We start from the raw sequence: 18,411 nt of genomic DNA, 5'->3' as shown, positions 1-18,411 counted from the left end.
TTACTTGTGAAGAAAAAAGTGGAGAGAGTCACATTTACCTAGAAGTGTTGTCAAAAGTCAAGTAAAGCATCATCCTATTTGGGGACTTCCTTAAAGAGCACAGGAGTTGGCTGAACTTTGAATGAGGACATTGGGTGTCTCTAAAGTTGCCGTAAGCGCCACAACGCTGTATTTCAATCAGTGTGTGGAGAGAGTGGTGAAACCCACTTGGATGTGGCTGTGACTGGAAAGAATGACTTTGGTCCACGGTGGAAGGCCAAGGCTCCCTCAGTATGTACAGCCACCAAGCACATCATGTGTTGAAAACTCAATCTTTTGAGCTTTAGAATACAATTCCTTTATTTTAAATTCAAAGTGTCTGTGTATAGTTTCTGGAAAGGAAATGAAAAGAGTACATTATAAAACACTTACACTTCTTGACAACAGCCTGTCAAAAAGATGGTTTGTTTGGAAGGAAAATGTTATTGGTATCTTTAGAGAAGTCTCGTTTTACAAAGAAAGCTCACAGCCCTATGAGCTAAATAGGACAAATATTTTTTTTAAATTTTATTTCAGAGAAGCATGCAGCGGCAAAGAAATTCTGACTTTCCTAATATCTGGTATCTAGTTAAAATTAGAGAATGTGTCAGAACTTTTAGCTCTAAATACCCAGTGCAATACATTTTCTTTTCAACTCTGCTGTCTCATTCTGCCCATGTCAAAATACCCTTAAAAAATATCCTGCTTAAATATATGTGGACATTGCAGTCTAAGGTACTGTCAATAAACATTTTAATTGCCTTTGGATAGCTGCAGCACATAATGATAGAAACTAGATTTGAACAATAAGAATTTAATACATTTCTTTTAATGAATTGGTATGCACGTTGATTTCTTGAAATATCATGCTTCTTTTTCTTTTTCTATTTTTGGTTAATCTTTACCTGAGCATATTTTTTTCCCATTGGTTTTTGGAGAGAGTGAAAGGGAGGAGGAGAGGCAGAGAGAGAGAAACATCGATGTGACCGAGGATCGAGACTGCAACTGAGGTTTGTGCCCTTTACCGGAATCAAACCCTTTAGTCTGAGGGCTGAGGCTCTAACCACTGAGAAAACCAGCTAGGGCTCATGTTTCTTAATTGCAAATTTTATTATGAGGTTCTTAATATGAGGACTAACGCATATTTGATTATTTTTAATTGACATATTTTTGACAATGTAGTCCATTTGTATAAACTTTGAAGTTCTCTACTCTGGGGATTACAAATATATTTTTTACTGGGATTTTTAAGATATGAGAACCTTAGTACATCTTCTTCATTGCAATAAATACTCTGAATAATCATGACATTGAAAGAAGATCATATCTGGAACTAATTTTACTTCGGCTTCTGCTTTTACAGAACATGCATTCACAGTTCCTCTGAATTGTATATAATTCCTCAAGTTTTTTAAACGAAATTAAAAGATAACTGTGAATAGAGCTGGAAGGCTAGAATAAAATGTAAAAAGGTAATTATTTATTAATTCTTTAACCTTGTTTGAACCTTTATACAAACATATCAACTGAAACAAGATATCTTTGATACAACTGGGAAATGTAAATATTGACTGGTATATGATACTGTGAACACTACTATTAGTTCTGTAAATATTGTAAATTAGATTTGATGGTGGAATGATATTTGTGGTTGAAAAATATACTTTTTAAAAGATGCAGAGTAAAGTATTTATGGATAAAATAAAAAAGGATCACAGTAATCATAAGTATTAATGTTGGACAATAGATATGTAAGGAAAAATCTTTGTATTATTCTCTCTAATTTTGTGTGTTCAAAAATTTCCCTAATACAAAAATTTTATTTTTAAAAAGCTATAAATGGAGGTTATGTAGGAGGTGATCCAAGACCAAATAGGGAGATCAGGGAGGCCTCACTGAAAGGTGAGATTAGAGCAGAAATTTGAAGGAGAGAGCTAGTGGACCTCTAGGGATTTCTGGGTCTTTTGCCCATTTTTCTACTGGGTTTCCTTCCTTTTTTCTTATTGGCTTGGAGAGGTTCTTTATATATTTTGGGATATGAACTCTTTGTTGGATATGGTCCTGCATGCATTTTCTCCTCTCGCCTATTAACTCTGTGATACTATCTACTCCTATTGTACCCATTGCTGATTCCTTCCCAGCTATTGGACTTCTTGTTCCTTGAATATGATAGGCTCACTCTCACCTCAGGGCTCTGTACTAGCTCCTACTTCCGCCTGGCATGTTGTCCCTAGAGAGCCACATGGATCTTACCTTGACTCCAAGCCCAACAGCCAGTTCATCAGGCTACAGTGCATCTCAGGCAACCATGTCTGCTGAGGAGGGCACCACATTGGCAGCTACTGGTTTTTTTTGAAGCACCTGCCAAGAGTAACACCACCAAGCGAACCCTGACTGGGAAACAGGTAGCTGTGAAGATCATTGACAAGACTCCACAGAACTTAGCCTTCAGAAACGATCTCATGAAGTACGAATAATGAAGGCTTTGAATCGCCCCAACATAGTGAAATTCCTTGACGTGGAAGAGACTGAGGAAACACTCCACTTTGTCGTGGAGTGTGCTAACGGAAGAGAGGTGTTTAAGCACCTACTGACTCATGGCAATGGGAGAGAAAAAGAGATCTGAGCCGAAACCTACCATATGGTCTACTGTGCAGTATTAGCATGAGAAGTGCCGTGTTCACACAGATGCAAAGGCAGTAAACTTGCTCTTGGATGCTGACCTGGACTTCAAGATTGCAGGTTGGTTTTGTTTTCAGCAAGAAATTCACCTTTGACAAGAAGTTGAACACCTTCTGTGGCCGGCTTTCTTAGGCTTCCCCAGAACTCTTCCAAGCCTAAAGGTAGGAGGCTACCCTGATGGTAGGAGTGTGAACTTTGGGGTCATCCTATATACACTGCTCCTAAGATTCCTATCTTTTTATGGGTAGAATTTTAAGAAGCTGCAGGAGCCAATATGAGACTGCAAAATACCATATTCGATTTTACATGTCCATGCAGTAAGAAAATGTGCTCAAGAAGTTTCTCATTCTCAGTTCCAGCAAGAGAGACATTTTAGAGAAAATCGTGGGAGATCCATGGATGAATGCTGAAGCCTTACATGGAGCCACTCCTGAGTACAAGCACCCCGGAAGGACCTAGCTGATGAGCTCCATGGGTTATACATCGAAAGGATCCAGAAGCACGAGGAGGTGATGGTTACTTTTCTACTCCTGGGCTATAAGAGATCTGAGCTGGGGACTACACTGTCACCCTGAAGCCCTAGCCTTCAGCTGATCTGACCAATATCAACATTCTTTCCCATCCTATGAGGTACAGCATAGCATCTCTGCCAACCCCAAGCAGCAGAGTTTCAGCCAGCCTGCCATTCTCACTTCGAATTATTACTCTAAGAGTATTCACTATGCTAACACACAAAAAGTGGGGACGGAAGAGTACCAGGAATTGGGGAGAAGGCCAGGAGAACTTACAGTTTGCCGGCCAGCCCCCTATCCAGCTTGGAGAAGACCACCCCTATTCTCTCCAGGAACAGTGACCTCTCCACCAACACGAAGGAGGAATTCCCTGCTTTTGGAGAGGGCTAGCCTTGGCCAGCCTCCATCCGGAATGATAATGCAGCCTAACCATGCCAGGTCTGAGGCCTCCATGGCTTCTGCTTCCCCACATTAACCCAGGCCCAGCCTGATTCCCCTAGGGATCCAAGTCAGCCTCTAAAGCCTAGGGGGCCTCTGGGCTGTGGACTGCTGCAGAGATTAACTGTAAGGTGCTACAGCCCCCACCCCACCCCCGCCCCCAGGGTGTTGCTGTGTCCTCCCTTTCCCCCCACAACATCAGAAGCAGTGATAGGACCCCAGACCAAATCAACTCCTCCATGGAAACTCTGTCTATGCAGGACATCTGGGCCAGGTACACTATCTGCAGGATTTTCCTGGGGTGTGACCCCAGCCTCTTCCTCTGTCTATTACCAGGACCAGCAGGGGGCCACTGGGAGCTTCTTCAACAAGCGCAGCTTCAATGTTAAATGCAAAAATCTGTGTTTCAGTTTGTAAGAAGGAATCTGAATGAAGCTGAAAGCAAAGGTGGAGTGAAGACACTCCAACCTCATGTGGTGAGCAGTGGAGACAGTGATTTAGTAAAAGGAAGGAGGGAGGGAGGAGGGAGGGAAGGTAGGAAGGAAGGAAGGAAGGAAGGAAGGAAGGAAGGAAGGAAGGAAGGAAGGGAAGGAAGGAAGGAAGGAATTTCTAGAGAGAGCTGTATTCACTACACTTTACATGAAATAAGAAGATCACCAGTACATGGAGTCCAAGGAGATGATGTGGGAGGTTGACCAGGTGCAGGAAGCTGAACCAGAAATACATGCGGCTGTGCATGCACTGCGCGTAGGGCTAGTAGAACCTTGTACAGCAGAAGACAGAGGTATGAAAACTCCCAGGGATGTGGCCTAAGCTGGTTCAGTGTAAGCGAGTATTGTCAGGTATCTCGATGTCCTCCAAAATAACAGAGAACTTAAGCTTTGTAAGGCTGCCAGGAGCCACCTGGTCTGTGAGATGAGAAGAGGGGCTGGATGGCCCTAGGTGTCTACTGGACACTCGGCCCCTGCCTACCTGGGTGAAATCACAAAGTCCACACAGATGCATTTCCCCTGGGGCATTTCCTCCACTGCTCTTCTCCCTCTTTCATCTGCGTTTATCCAGGAGCGGAAAGGGCTCTTTTGACAAAATGATCCATCTAGTCATTGTTGGAGGAAAGGTTCTCCTATATTCTCCCAAGAAAGGCACAGGGATAAGAAACATCTTGATCAGGTTGCAGCATCCGGGCTTCACCATTCACCATTTGCCTGCACAGCTGCTCTTCACTGAAGATCCTCTGGCTTGGAAGAATGAGATGAAGATCATGTCAGTCTTTGAAGATGCGTTCTGAATTTACATTTTAATCCAAAATGTTAAACCACAACTTGCAAGGATTTTGAGTAGCCATCTGTGTCTAAGGTTTGCTCTGCTCGTGACAAAATCATCTATTTTTTTCCCCCCTTAACAACCCTTTAGGACCTTATATTAGAAACCACAAAAACACTTTAAGCTAATTCTGTATCTTATTCAAGAATCCAGTAAACACTGAGAAGCCAGGGGCATGAAATGTTCCATCTCCCATTTCATTCTAGAAAGCTTTTGTGCTGAGCTCAAGCCCTTTGTGTCCCTGAATGAATTTTTAACTCCATTTACCACTTTTAATAATAGCTACTTGAGGGTAAAGTGTTGTGAAAGGGGATTGTTCCCATGAAATGGAGTGATAAGTAGTTAAAGCGGAAGAAATTCTGTGTTTGTTTCTGGTTAAGTTCCCTTCTGCCATGAGAGTCAGTGGCCACCAAAATGCAAAATGCAGTGGCCACCAAAATGCAACAGTTCTTCCACTGGAAAATAATTTGTTCCAGCTTACTTAGCTATTCCTTTCTCTGATCTCTTTTTAAAAGTGGAGCATGGAGCCATTTGAAAAGATAGAATCATTTCTATATCTAAAGGCATTTAGGGTGATAGGGCTCCATTACCAGGATGCTTTACTTGAAAGTTAGACCTAAAGGTTGTGTCAACAGGAATACATATTTTTTTTTTTTACTGATTTCAGAGAGAGGAAGGGAGAGGGAGATAGAAACATCAATGGTGAGAGAGAATCATCGATCCGCTGCCTCCTGCACACTGACTACTGGGGACTGAGGCCACTATGCCTGGGCATGTGATCTGACCAGGAATCGAACCGTGACCTCCTGCTTCATGGGTTGACACTCAACCACTGAGCCACCTGGCTGGGCAGGATGCTTTGCTTTTGGATGTGTTTCTAATATCAGCCTTCCTATAAGAGCCATGAGGTTTCTGTTTCTCATCTGCCAAGTTTTCCTGGGTGAATTTTTGATCCTTGACATTTGGCTAAACGCTCCCATAAACTATACAAGCTTAACAAACTGCTGTTGTTCAGTGTTTTAAAATATATTTAAAATTGATTATCATTTTATAAATGGTCATCTCTGTGTCACATCAACTCCTGAACTACATATTATGCTTCCCCTAACTATCATGTCTTTTTGTACCATAGTTCTTTCTATATTATAATATGCTTACTAAATGCATTTTTTGTTATTTAATACTAACTCGCAATAGAAATAATGCTCGTCAGGTGGAAGCTTGTTTTGCACTGAGGAGGAAACCCCTGGGGTCAATGTTCTCAGTAGGGAGCTTGCTGAAGTATCTCTTGTGCTCCAGGGACTTGTGCTGAATAGAAAACCCCAGACAGAGATTGAAAAGGCACAGTTGCAGTTGGCATTATCAAGTCAACATCTGGTCATGAAATTTAGAGATGCTCATTCTCATGTGTGAAATTTAGTTGCAAAAATCTTCAGGCTTCACATCATTGATAAATTGGGTGGCCTCGCATTTTTTATTATTCTTCTCAATGGGAGAGTCTAAAGACATCCAAAGGATTTTCTGCCCAAAAGCACTTGTTGGAAAAGACATAATTTCATTTTGGCTTTCCTAGTAATTAAGACTACCTCGTGTTACGTGTACATGCCCCTTCTGCCTTAGGCTCAAAAGTTATTATACTGTCACGAATCTATGAACAAATGAAGAAAAAATAACTAGGAATCAGGAAACGTGAGTTCTGGTTTTAATTTTCCAATTTTGTGACTATAGACAAGTCAAATATAAAATAAGTTTAATGCTAATTTTGAAGATTAAAATAAATAAAACTCTACATCAAGGGCTTAGTACAGTAACTATTTGCTTAATAAATACAATCAGTCTTAGTGCTGACTATATTTCAAGCTGTTCTTGCAGCGCTGCATGGCCATGTGACTAAGTTCTGCCCAATGGATTGGAATCAGAAGTGATATGGGCTAGTCATAGGCTATGCTCATAAAGGGAGAGAACCTGCCCTCTCTTGTCTCCTTCCTTTATACTGCTTCTTGGATTGTGGACATGGTAGCAAGTCCTCTTAGACCACGCAGATAAGTACAATATGCTAGCGATGGTCAGACCAACAACATGATTTGGTGAAGCACATTCTTCATACCAACCCTGGATCATTCATGACCAGACTGTTATAAGACAGAGAAATACATGTCTAGCTTAGTTAGGAATCTGTTACATAGTACAGATATATATTCTATCTAGCACATTTTTAAATACAAATATTTTTATTTAGTTTGCATACATATAACATTAAAGACATGTTCTGTGTCCAATGCCAACCTATAGTTTGTTATTCATATATTATCAAACCACATATACACATCATATAATACACATATATACATCAAAATGTAAAAATGTAAAATAGCTCATAAATAGCCTAATTTCTCCATTTGATATAATACATCCCATTTAAGATAAAGGGTGCAATTAACTTAAATTGTTAACAATTATAAACATTACTTGAGTATTACTTTATTACAGGAAACTGATGTTTGAAAACTTCATTAGAATTAGAGACTGTTTTAGCCAAGTTTATATTATGCTATTTCCTAATAGTGTAATGCCTTTTTGGCCACATAATGTAGGATTGGCATCTGACCAATTTTTCAGCCCATAGTTCACAAACCCAGAGTTTCTTGAATAAAAAAAGATCAGACATCCTTGAGAAAGTACACTTCAGTACCATCACAAGAGGGAGGCAGAGAGGGATACATCAGAAGGAGAAATCAGATTCAGAGCATGAGAAGGAGTTGATCATGAGCCAGAGAATGCAGGTGGCCTCTGGGAGCTGAGAGTGACCATGGAGAAAAGCCAGAAAGGAAAAGGGGACCTCCGTCCAACAGATGTATGGAACAAAATCCTGCCAACAATCAGGTTGAACCTGAAAGCAACATTTTGATTTTGGCCTTCTGCGATGCATCAGAATTCTCACCTAATAAACTGTGAGATAAAATGGGCCTTGTGTTAAGGGTAATTTGTTATATCAGCAAAAGAAAACTGATACCAATACCCAGAATATCTTATGTTTCATCAGTCATAGTGGGCTTAAGGGGACTTGAGGTTGGGTGATAAATTGGATTTTGGCTCAGGACCCTATCAGTGGGCCTATCAGATGTGAAAACACAGCCTTTTATCATTCATCCTAATATATATATATGTGTGTGTGTGTGTGTGTGTGTGTGTGTGTGTGTGTGTGTATACACAATCTATATCTATATCTATATCTATATCTATATCTATATCTATATCTATATCTATATCTATATCTATATAATATTTTTATTGATTTCAGAAAGGAAGAGAGAGAGAGAGAAACAGCAACGTTGAGAGAGAGTGCCTCCTGCTGGGGACTGAGCCTGCAATCCAGGCATGTACCCTGACTGGGAATTGAACTGAGACCTCCTGGTTCACAGGTTGATGCTCAACTACTGAGCTACACTGGCTGAGCCCATTTCTTAAGTATGTTATTGGATTAGAGATACTATCAAATTTCCAAAATGCCATGAAGGCTGTTATGGTAGAAGAGTCAAATGTTAGATACTAAAATCCTAAACTAGTTCCCCAAAATATAAACTGAAAAAATACTGCATCTGCAGGGAATCATGGAAGTTAGTTCCACTATAAAAAAACTCAAAAGATGCAAGTGTGGTTCTCTATACTGCAGGCTCATTTACCTCATCTGTCCTGCTTGGCCTTGGAGAATAAAGATTTTGAATGTAAGTTTAATCAAGAGGTGACTCCACTGAAAATGTAGGTTTTTACCAGAGCAAATCTATACAGGTTCTGGTACTCAATATGAAGCTATCGTCCTGGAAAGCAGATCCCCCTCCCCCACATTTTAATAATTGGATCTGAAATATGGTTTTCACCATGCAGATACAGAAGTACACTTCAGGGTCAATAGGAATAGTACCTGCTAGAATGATTCCCAGATATCATCATTGTTATCACCCAGTTTCTTAGCTCTAATTTCAGGAGAACACTTAAACCAGAGAGGCCAAGGGTGATACATGAACCCTTGATAATGAACCCTCTGATTGAACTATACTCTATTCCATCATCATGTTTTATATTGTATAGCACCTGGGTTGGCGATGTTTACCCGGCCCCCAAGAAGTAGTGTCTGGCACATATCCAGATTAGTTTATGTAAAAACCTTTTCTAGGTCTAAATACATGACATTAGGCTATAAGGGTAGCATGTGAGCTTCCAAAAAGTTTGACATAGCTTTCAATCAGGTTTTTCACCTGCAATTATCCCCCTCCCCTTTTTAGGAGAACATGGAAACTCATACCAAAATCTGTTCAAGAATAATGTTGCCGATCTCTGCAATATTCTGATTGCGATATTCTGATTGCAATATTCTGACTACACCAACTTCTTCCTCTAGCCAGATAAGTAAGTTAAATCTTATCTACATAAGTATATGTTATTTTATTTTTCTATGTCATGTTTATATCTGTCTCATCATCATCAGTCTGAAATAACTAGTAATATGTGCTAGTATGGTGGTTTTAGAGCTCAGCATGGATGCCCCTTCATAAAAGCTGACCAGCTACTTCCACAGCTAAGTGCCTCAGTTTCTAGCAGCGCCCAACCCTGAGATCACTGCCCCTTCTTCTTCCCTGCCCTCCCTCCCCTCTGTGCCCTGTACTCCCAAAGTGCAGTTGCGTACACACTGTGGGGAACTGGCAGCCAACAGATGGCAGGTTGAGTATAATGGAAACACCTTCTATCATGGACAGGAAAGCACTTTGTTGGTCCTTATGGGAACATAGACTTGGATTTTGATACTTTTGATACACCATACTTCAGGAAGTTTCCTCCCATCGGATCCATTCATGCAGGCTTTGGATTCAGAAGTGAGCAATGTAAGGCGGAGGCTACATGTGGAGGAAGTGATCTGGGGGCAGGTGCCGCCCAGATCCTCCTTCAAGACTGAGGCACTCATTTTGAATTTGCTCACATTGGTGCTGATAGCTCTCAGCTCAGAGGACTTGCCCTTGCAGAGCAGCTGAAGAAAACCTTTTCCCCAGAGATAGCTTGTATCCAATGACTGCTCAATTCCAGGGGTCCAAATTTTTGGTCTAAATCTGGGCCAACTTTACATGTCTGGGTCACTCGAAGGGGTTTGACTGCGTCCTTGTTATAATTTCATTACCGTTCAGTTTCTCCCTCCACCTCTAGGTGTTGTTCCCGAGAGTACTTCCCAATAAACATCAAGCATAGAAATTTCTGTCTCGTGAGCCGTTTCCTCAATAATCTGACCTAAGGCATCTGTTTAGTACAGTGTTTGGGGGGAAGTAGTGTTGGAATTTCTAGCATCTAGTCCCAGGCACTTGGGATTTTAATATTCATCTTTATTAATTTTATTCTGAATGTGTACATGAGGTGTTCTGGATTAGAGACAGATTTTGTATTTATTACCTTACAATTAATAAGTATGTAATTTCCCTCTCACCTCAGTCCTGACCCTTGAGGTGATGTGATGAAAGCCAGATGGAAAAGTCTACATAAGTAGCTGGACACTCCACTGATGAGGAAAAGAGAAAAGTGGATTCTCTCCTCATATAGAGAAGAAAGAGACAGCTGCCTCCTCTTTCCCCTCCTGAGAGGAGAACCTTTGCTCCATGGAGAAGGGATGGAAAGGATCCTGGGTTCTCACTAATGTTCGGAATATATGTACCTCTCTCCAGGGGCCACAGCCTCGTGGGTCTCTGGCTTTTTATGACCTACAGATGTCTCCGAGGTGCTGGGCCTCATTTTCTCTTGAAATAGAAACATACTTTCAGAATTCAATGAATCGTTCTGGAATGCTCTCACCATCTTATCCAGGAGGCCAAGTTTTCAGAAAAATTTATTCAGAAAGCCCAAATGGTGCAGAAACACAAAAATATTTTTTTCTATATCCCATAGCATCACAGTTCCTGCTTAGAAGAGTTGGTGTTAAAAAGATTATTTGTGATGTGGTCAGACTGTAGTTTCCAACACTGCCTTTTTTAGAATCTTGCAGATTTTAAACTAGCCAAAGTAGATTCTTTTGCATTTGTAACTAAGATTCTTAGTTGATGAAGATACCATTTATGTAATATTATAAATCATGCAAATAAAGGTATATGTATATATTATTTAATGAAACAGTTAGTAAAACTATAAAAACAGGTTTAGGACGAATACAAAACAAATTGAAGATTACCTGATATTTTCTTCAGAGGTTGAAGAAAGGATGAATTTTAATTAGTAGAGTACAAAAGAAGCATAACCATCCTACCTTATAATAGGGAAACATGCAAATTGACCGCACCTCCGCTATGCCCATGATTGGGCCTGTGAGAGGCTGGGGGCGGGACTCCAGGTGGCCTTTCTGGCTGTTGAGAAGACCAAGATGGCGGCTCCAAAACCTCTCAGTTCCAGGGGTCCCGGGTGGCAATCGCCACCCGGGGGGCGTGGCCGGGCCCAGCCGGGCCCTCCCGGGGTGATCCAGGCAGTGATCGCCACCCGGGGGGGCGTGGCCGGCCCAGCCGGGCCCTCCGGGGGTGATCCAGGCGGCCATGCCACACGGGGGGCGTGCCCTGGCCCAGCCGGGTGCTCCCGGGTGATCAAGGCGGCGATCGCCACCCATGGGGCGTGGCCGGGCCCAGCCGGGCGCTCCCGGGGTGATCAAGGCGGCGATCGCCACCCTGGGGGCGTGCCCGGGTCCAGCAGGGCGCTCCCGGGGTGATCCAGGCGGAGATCACCACCCTGGGGGGCGTGGCCGGGCCCAGCAGGGCGCTCCCGGGTGATCAAGGCGGCGATCGCCACCCGGGGGGGCGTGGCCGGGCCCAGCGGGCGCTCCCGGGTGATCAAGGCAGCTACCGCCACCCTGGGGGCGTGCCCGGGTCCAGCAGGGCCTCTCGGGGTGATCCAGGCGGAGATCGCCACCTGGGGGCGTGTGGCCGGGCCCAGCCGGGCGCTCCCGGGTGATCAAGGCGGCGATCGCCACCGGGGGCGCGTGGCCGGTCCCAGCGGGCGCTCCCGGGGTGATCAAGGTGGCGATCGCCACCCGGGGGGGCGTGGCCGGCCCCAGCCGGGCGCTCCCGGGTGATCAAGGCGGCGATCGCCACCCTGGGGGCGTGGCCGGGTCTAGCAGGGCGCTCCCGGGGTGATCAAGGCGGGGATCGCCACCCGGGGGGGCGTGGCCGGGCCCAGCGGGCGCTCCCGGGTGATCAAGGCGGCGATCGCCACCCGGGGGGGCGTGGCCGGGCCCAGCCGGGCGCTCCCGGGGTGATCAAGGCAGCGATCGCCACCGGGGGCGCGTGGCCGGTCCCAGCGGGCGCTCCCGGGGTGATCAAGGCAGCGATCGCCACCGGGGGCGCGTGCCCGGGTCCAGCAGGGCGCTCCCGGGGTGATCAAGGCGGCGATCGCCACCCGGGGGGGCGTGGCCGGGCCCAGCGGGCGCTCCCGGGGTGATCCAGGCGGCGATCGCCACCCTGGGGGCGTGCCCGGGTCCAGCAGGGCGCTCCCGGGGTGATCCTGGCTGCGATCGCCACCCTGGGGGCGTGCCCGGGTCTAGCAGGGCGCTCCCGGGGTGATCCAGGCAGAGATCACCACCCTGGGGGGCGTGGCCGGGGCCAGCAGGGCGCTCCCGGGTGATCAAGGCGGCGATCCAGTGGCGTGGCCGGGCCTAGCGGGCGCTCCAGGGTGATCAAGGCGGCGATCGCCACCTGGGGGGGCGTGGCCGGGCCCAGCCGGGTGCTCCCGGGGTGATCAAGGCAGCGATCGCCACCGGGGGCGCGTGGCCGGTTCCAGCCGGCGCTCCCGGGGTGATCAAGGCAGAGATCGCCACCCTGGGGGCGTGCCCGGGTCCAGCAGGGCGCTCCCGGGGTGATCCAGGCGGAGATCGCCACCTGGGGGCGCGTGGCCGGGCCCAGCCGGGCGCTCCGGGGTCATCAAGGCGGCTATCGCCACCCGGGGGGCGTGGCCGGGTCTAGCAGGGCGCTCCCGGGGTGATCAAGGCGGCGGTCGCCACCCGGGGGCGCGTGGCCGGGCCCAGCGGGCGCTCCCGGGGTGATCAAGGTGGCGATCGCCACCCGGGGGGGCGTGGCCGGACCCAGCCGGGCGCTCCCGGGTGATCAAGGCGGCGATCGCCACCCATGGGGCGTGCCCGGGTCCAGCCGGGCGCTTCCGGGTGATCAAGGCGGCGATCGCCACCCTGGGGGCGTGCCCGGGTCCAGCAGGGCGCTCCCGGGGTGATCCAGGCGGAAATCACCACCCGGGGGGGCGTGGCCGGGCCCAGCGGGGCGCTCCCGGGTGATCAAGGCGGTGATCGCCACCGGGGGCGCGTGGCCGGTCCCAGCGGGCGCTCCCGGGGTGATCAAGGCGGCGATCGCCACCCATGGGGCGTGCCCGGGTCCAGCCGGGCACTTCCGGGTGATCAAGGCGGCGATCGCCACCCTGGGGGCGTGCCCGGGTCCAGCCGGGCGCTCCCGGGTGATCCAGGCGGCGATCGCCACCGGGGGGGCGTGGCCGGGCCCAGCGGGCGCTCCCGGGTGATCAAGGCGGCGATCGCCACCCTGGGGGCGTGCTCGGGTCCAGCAGGGCGCTCCCGGGGTGATCCAGGCGGAGATCGCCACCCGGGGGCGCGTGGCCGGGCCCAGCCGGGCGCTCCCGGGTGATCAAGGCGGTGATCGCCACCCATGGGGCGTGCCCGGGTCCAGCCGGGCGCTTCCGGGTGATCCAGGCGGCGATCGCCACCCTGGGGGCGTGCCCGGGTCCAGCAGGGCGCTCCCGGGGTGATCCAGGCGGAGATCACCACCCTGGGGGGCGTGGCCGGGCCCAGCAGGGCGCTCCCGGGTGATCAAGGCGGCGATCGCCACCGGGGGGCGCGTGGCCGGTCCCAGCGGGCGCTCCCGGGGTGATCAAGGCGGCGATCGCCACCCTGGGGGCGTGCTCGGGTCCAGCAGGGCGCTCCCGGGGTGATCCAGGCGGAGATCGCCACCCTGGGGGCGTGCCCGGGTCCAGCAGGGCGCTCCGGGGGTGATCCAGGCGGCGATCACCACCCTGGGGGGCGTGGCCGGTCCCAGCGGGCGCTCCCGGGGTGATCAAGGCGGCGTTCGCCACCCGGGGGGGCATGGCCGGGCCCAGCGGGCGCTCCCGGGGTGATCAAGGAGGCGATCGCCACCCGGGGGGGCGTGGCCGGGCCCAGCCGGGCGCTCCCGGGTGATCAAGGCGGCGATCGCCACCGGGGGCGCGTGGCCGGTCCCAGCGGGCGCTCCCGGGGTGATCAAGGCGGCGATCCAGTGGCGTGGCCGGGCCTAGCGGGCGCTCCAGGGTGATCAAGGCGGCGATCGCCACCTGGGGGGGCGTGGCCGGGCCCAGCCGGGCGCGCCCGGGGTGATCAAGGCAGCGATCGCCACGTGGCCGGTTCCAGCCGGGCGCTCCCGGGGTGATCAAGGCAGCGATCGCCACCCTGGGGGCGTGCCCGGGTCCAGCAGGGCGCTCCCGGGGTGATCCAGGCGGAGATCGCCACCTGGGGGCGCGTGGCCGGGCCCAGCCGGGCGCTCCCGGGTGATCAAGGCGGCGATCGCCACCGGGGGCGCGTGGCCGGTCCCAGCGGGCGCTCCCGGGGTGATCAAGGCGGCGATCGCCACCCGGGGGGGCATGGCCGGGCCCAGCGGGCGCTCCCGGGTGATCAAGGCGGCGATCGCCACCCGGGGGGGCGTGGCCGGGCCCAGCCGGGCGCTCCCGGGGTGATCCAGGGGGCGATCGCCACCCCAGGGGAGGGTGGGCGACTTGCCCAGCTGCTCCCAGGGTCCCTGGGAACATTGCAGGCATGTGGTTGCTGAGACCCAGACCAGGCTTCCGGCCACAGATTCATAGCTTTGAGGAGACCTAGGGCAGGGATCTGCTTCATCTTCAGAGAGACAGAGGTTCTGCAGTGCCCCCAAGACGTGGGTGGGCCCAGCCAGGGATCAAGGGGCATGGAAGGACTCTTGGCAGAGGGGCAAGGACCCTCACCCCTGAGGCGGGGGTTGAAGGGTGGGGCCACCTCAGTGAAGGGGTGCTGCACTGCAGGGTACTGGACTGACTGATGTGATTCAGAGAAGCTCCCAGTGCTAATGAGCCTCGCTCAGGCGGCCTTCACACTTCAGAGGCAGTGACTACTGCTCCTGCCTTCACCCAAAAGCAAGCTAGCTACACCCTGCCCCATAGCAGAGCATGCCTAGGCAGTGAGTGGGAAGCCTTCCACCTGCTTCGGAGAGGGGGGGTGCAGTAAAGAATGGGGGGAGAGGAAAGAATGTGGAGCATCCGCAATGAAGAGGTGCTTGAGAAAGAGGCTGGGAAGCCTGACTGGAAGGTTTGTTCTGTTTGCTGGGCTGCTGCCCCTTAGGAAGCGCAAAGAGCATGGCTCTGAGGGCTTCCTGTGTGCTCTGAGGGCTTCCTGAGTCAATTTCCACAGCCAACTGGAATTGGCCTCAGTTTCCTGGTCTGTAAAATGGATGAAGCGTGTCCCAGTGCCTTCACTGATCTTTGATGGCCAATTGAGATACTATATAAAGAAAATGAGGGAAGAAGTGACAAAGAAAAGGAAGGACAAAAAAACACAAAAGAAAGATTGAAAGGAACCTGTAAACCCATTGTCACTTAAATAGGGAATATAGTCAGTAGTGTTGTAATGATGGTATGATGCCAGGTGGGTACTAGAAATATCGGGGAACACTTTGTAAAGTATATGATTGTCTAACCACTATTCTGTAACTAATATAAAACCTGAAACCAATACAAAATAATGTTGACTGTAAAGAAATGAAAATTGGAGTGAAATTTTTATGAATTTCAAAGATTAAATAAAAGCTGTAAAGGAAGGAAGGGGAGAATAAAAAGTGTTTTTCATTTTGCCACTTCATTAAAAAGACAGTTGTCTTTATGTGGTGCTTTTATGCTTTTCTAAGTCATTATCTCATTTTAATTTCCGGGCAACTTAAATACAAGATAAGTATTCCCTCCACTATTCAAAGAAAGGAAATCTTGGTGTCTGGTCCTAATGATTCAATCGTCAAGCCCTTATTGTAAAGCAGGGTTAGTAAAATTTTCTGTGCAGGGTCATATCTATACTAATAAAAGCCTTGGGGGTGATCAGGCCCGCAGGGGAGGGTATTTGGGGGCAATCAGGCCCGCAGAGGAGCAGTTAGGGGTCAATCAGGCCATCAAGGAAGCAGTTAGGGGGCAATCAGGCAGGTAGGTGAGCAGTGAGGAGCCAGCAGTCCCGGATTGTGAGAAGGATGTCCAACTGCAGGATTAGGCCCGATTCCTATGGAATCGGGCCTAATCCTGCAGTTGGACATCCCCCGAGGGGTCCCATATTAGAGAGGGTGCAAGCTGGGCTGAGGGACACCCTCCCCAGTGCACGAATTTCGTGCACCGGGCCTCTAGTATTGGTAATATTTTATATATTATGAGTAAAGGGTATAGGGATATTTGCTATTTTTTTTATTATATACTAGAGGCCCAGTGCACAAAATTCATGCGGGGGGGGGGGTCCCCTCAGCCCAGCCTGCACCCTCTCCAATCCAGGACCCCTCAGGGCATGTCCAACTGCCGTTCAGGATCGGGCCTAAACCGGCAGTTGGACATCCCTCTCACAATCCAGGACTGCTGGCTCCTAACTGCTCACTTGCCTGCCTGCCTGGTCACCCCCAACTGCCCCCCCCCCTGCCAACCTGGTCGCCTCCAACTGCCCCTCCCAGCCGGCCTGGTCACCCCTAACTTACCCCCTTGCTGGCCTGGTTGCCACCAACTGTGCCCCCTGCCAGCCTGGTCACCCCTCACTGCCTCCCTCTGCTGGCCTGGTTGCCCCTCACTGCCTTCCCCGCTAGCCTGGTCGCCCCATGCAGCCTGCTGTTCAGTCATTTCGTTGTCCCTCACTAACCCCCCTGCCGGCCTTGTCACCCCATTCTGCCTGTTCAGTCGTCTGTTCAGTTGTTTCAGATGTGATGGCCCCTGGCTCTTTATATATATAGATATGTGTGTGTATATCACATCTATATATATAATATTGCATAATAAATGTAAAAATACCTACAGAAAATCTTTTAGTGCAAAACTGCTACACAAAGAGCTTCCCAAATATGTGGCTTAAAGAAAAAAATTAATTTATTCCTCTCTCACAGAAGCATCCTTAGAGAAATAGTCCAGGTTGCTGGGGTTTCTCTGCTTCATACTGTCATTCAGGGACCCAGATCTCTTTCTTCCATCTTCCCCCAAAACATTGTCCTCATCTGGATGGTATAAACTGGCTTACAGGTGTGTGTGTGCCACCTCACAGAAGGGAGAAAAGATCACAAATGTCCATTTGAGGACATTAAGACTGAGGACCTACAACCAAGATTACCCAGCAAAACTGTCATTTAGAATTGATGGAGATATAAAGAGCTTCCCAGATAAGAAAAAGCTAAAGGAGTTCATCACCACAAAACCAGTATTATATGAAATGTTAAAGGGTCTTCTAGAATAAGAATAAGAAAATATGAACATAAAATGGCCATAAATACATATCTATCAATAATTGAATCTACAAACAAAACAAACACGCAGAACAGAAACAGATTCATTGATACCGAGAACTTTTTGCTGGTTGCCAGATGGGAGAGGGCTTGGGGGGTGGGGGGGGGGGCATGCAAAAATGGTGAAGGGATTAGGAAGTACAAATTGCTTGTTACAGAATAGTCATGGGGATGTAAAGTACAGCATAGGAAATATAGTCAGTAATATTCTAATAACTAGGCATGGTGCTGGATGGGTGTGGGACTTATTGGGGTGCTCAGTTATTAAGTTATGTAATATCTGGTCACTGGGGTATATGTAAACTGTAATTGAAAATAAAAATGATTTAAAAAAAAAAAAAAGACAAGACCGAGACCAGGTGGCTCACGTCATCCCTGCTCACTCTGCAGTAGAGAGAATGGATGCTGAGGGCCAGACGAGGCTGCAGGAGTGGCTGGGAAGTATCTTCCAGCTACAACTTGCTTGCTGTGATTTTGATAAAAACTGTCAGTCTCTTCCAAAGGGACTTTATGAAAACTGGCACAAAGAATGATTTCATAAGACATAAATACCTATGCACAATTTTCTTCACTGCTCACAAAGCTACAAATATTATCGGTTAAAATTCTGCATCTTCAGGTCAGAATAACTCCAGAGAATATTCCTTGTTTGGCTTTTAATGGCTTCAAGGATTTTACATGAGAAACAACCTATTTAAGACTAAAGAGGGAAGTCATTAAGAGCTTTTATAACTCTTGCCATTATTTACCAATGCTTCATCTGAGGAAACTTAGTTTGCTGTACCAGTCTCTCTCCTCTCTATTTGGCTTGATTTTAAAATGCACCTTCAAATTGCCTTCTCATGGTAAAGAATTAAGAGAAGGGAAACTATTTCCTTCGTTTGTGT

At 48.5% G+C, this 18,411-nt stretch overlaps 1 pseudogene; it reads right to left on the bottom strand.

Annotated features, from left to right (window-relative positions):
- Positions 1-6,182: 6,182 nt before the first annotated feature.
- Positions 6,183-18,411, bottom strand: part of LOC103283976 (ATP-dependent RNA helicase DDX54-like) — a 28,095-nt pseudogene continuing 15,866 nt past the window's right edge.

The sequence above is a fragment of the Eptesicus fuscus genome, chromosome 10, assembly GCF_027574615.1.
Source record: "Eptesicus fuscus isolate TK198812 chromosome 10, DD_ASM_mEF_20220401, whole genome shotgun sequence".
Lineage (NCBI taxonomy): Eukaryota > Metazoa > Chordata > Mammalia > Chiroptera > Vespertilionidae > Eptesicus > Eptesicus fuscus.
This window is presented reverse-complemented; position numbering and strand designations above follow the sequence as displayed.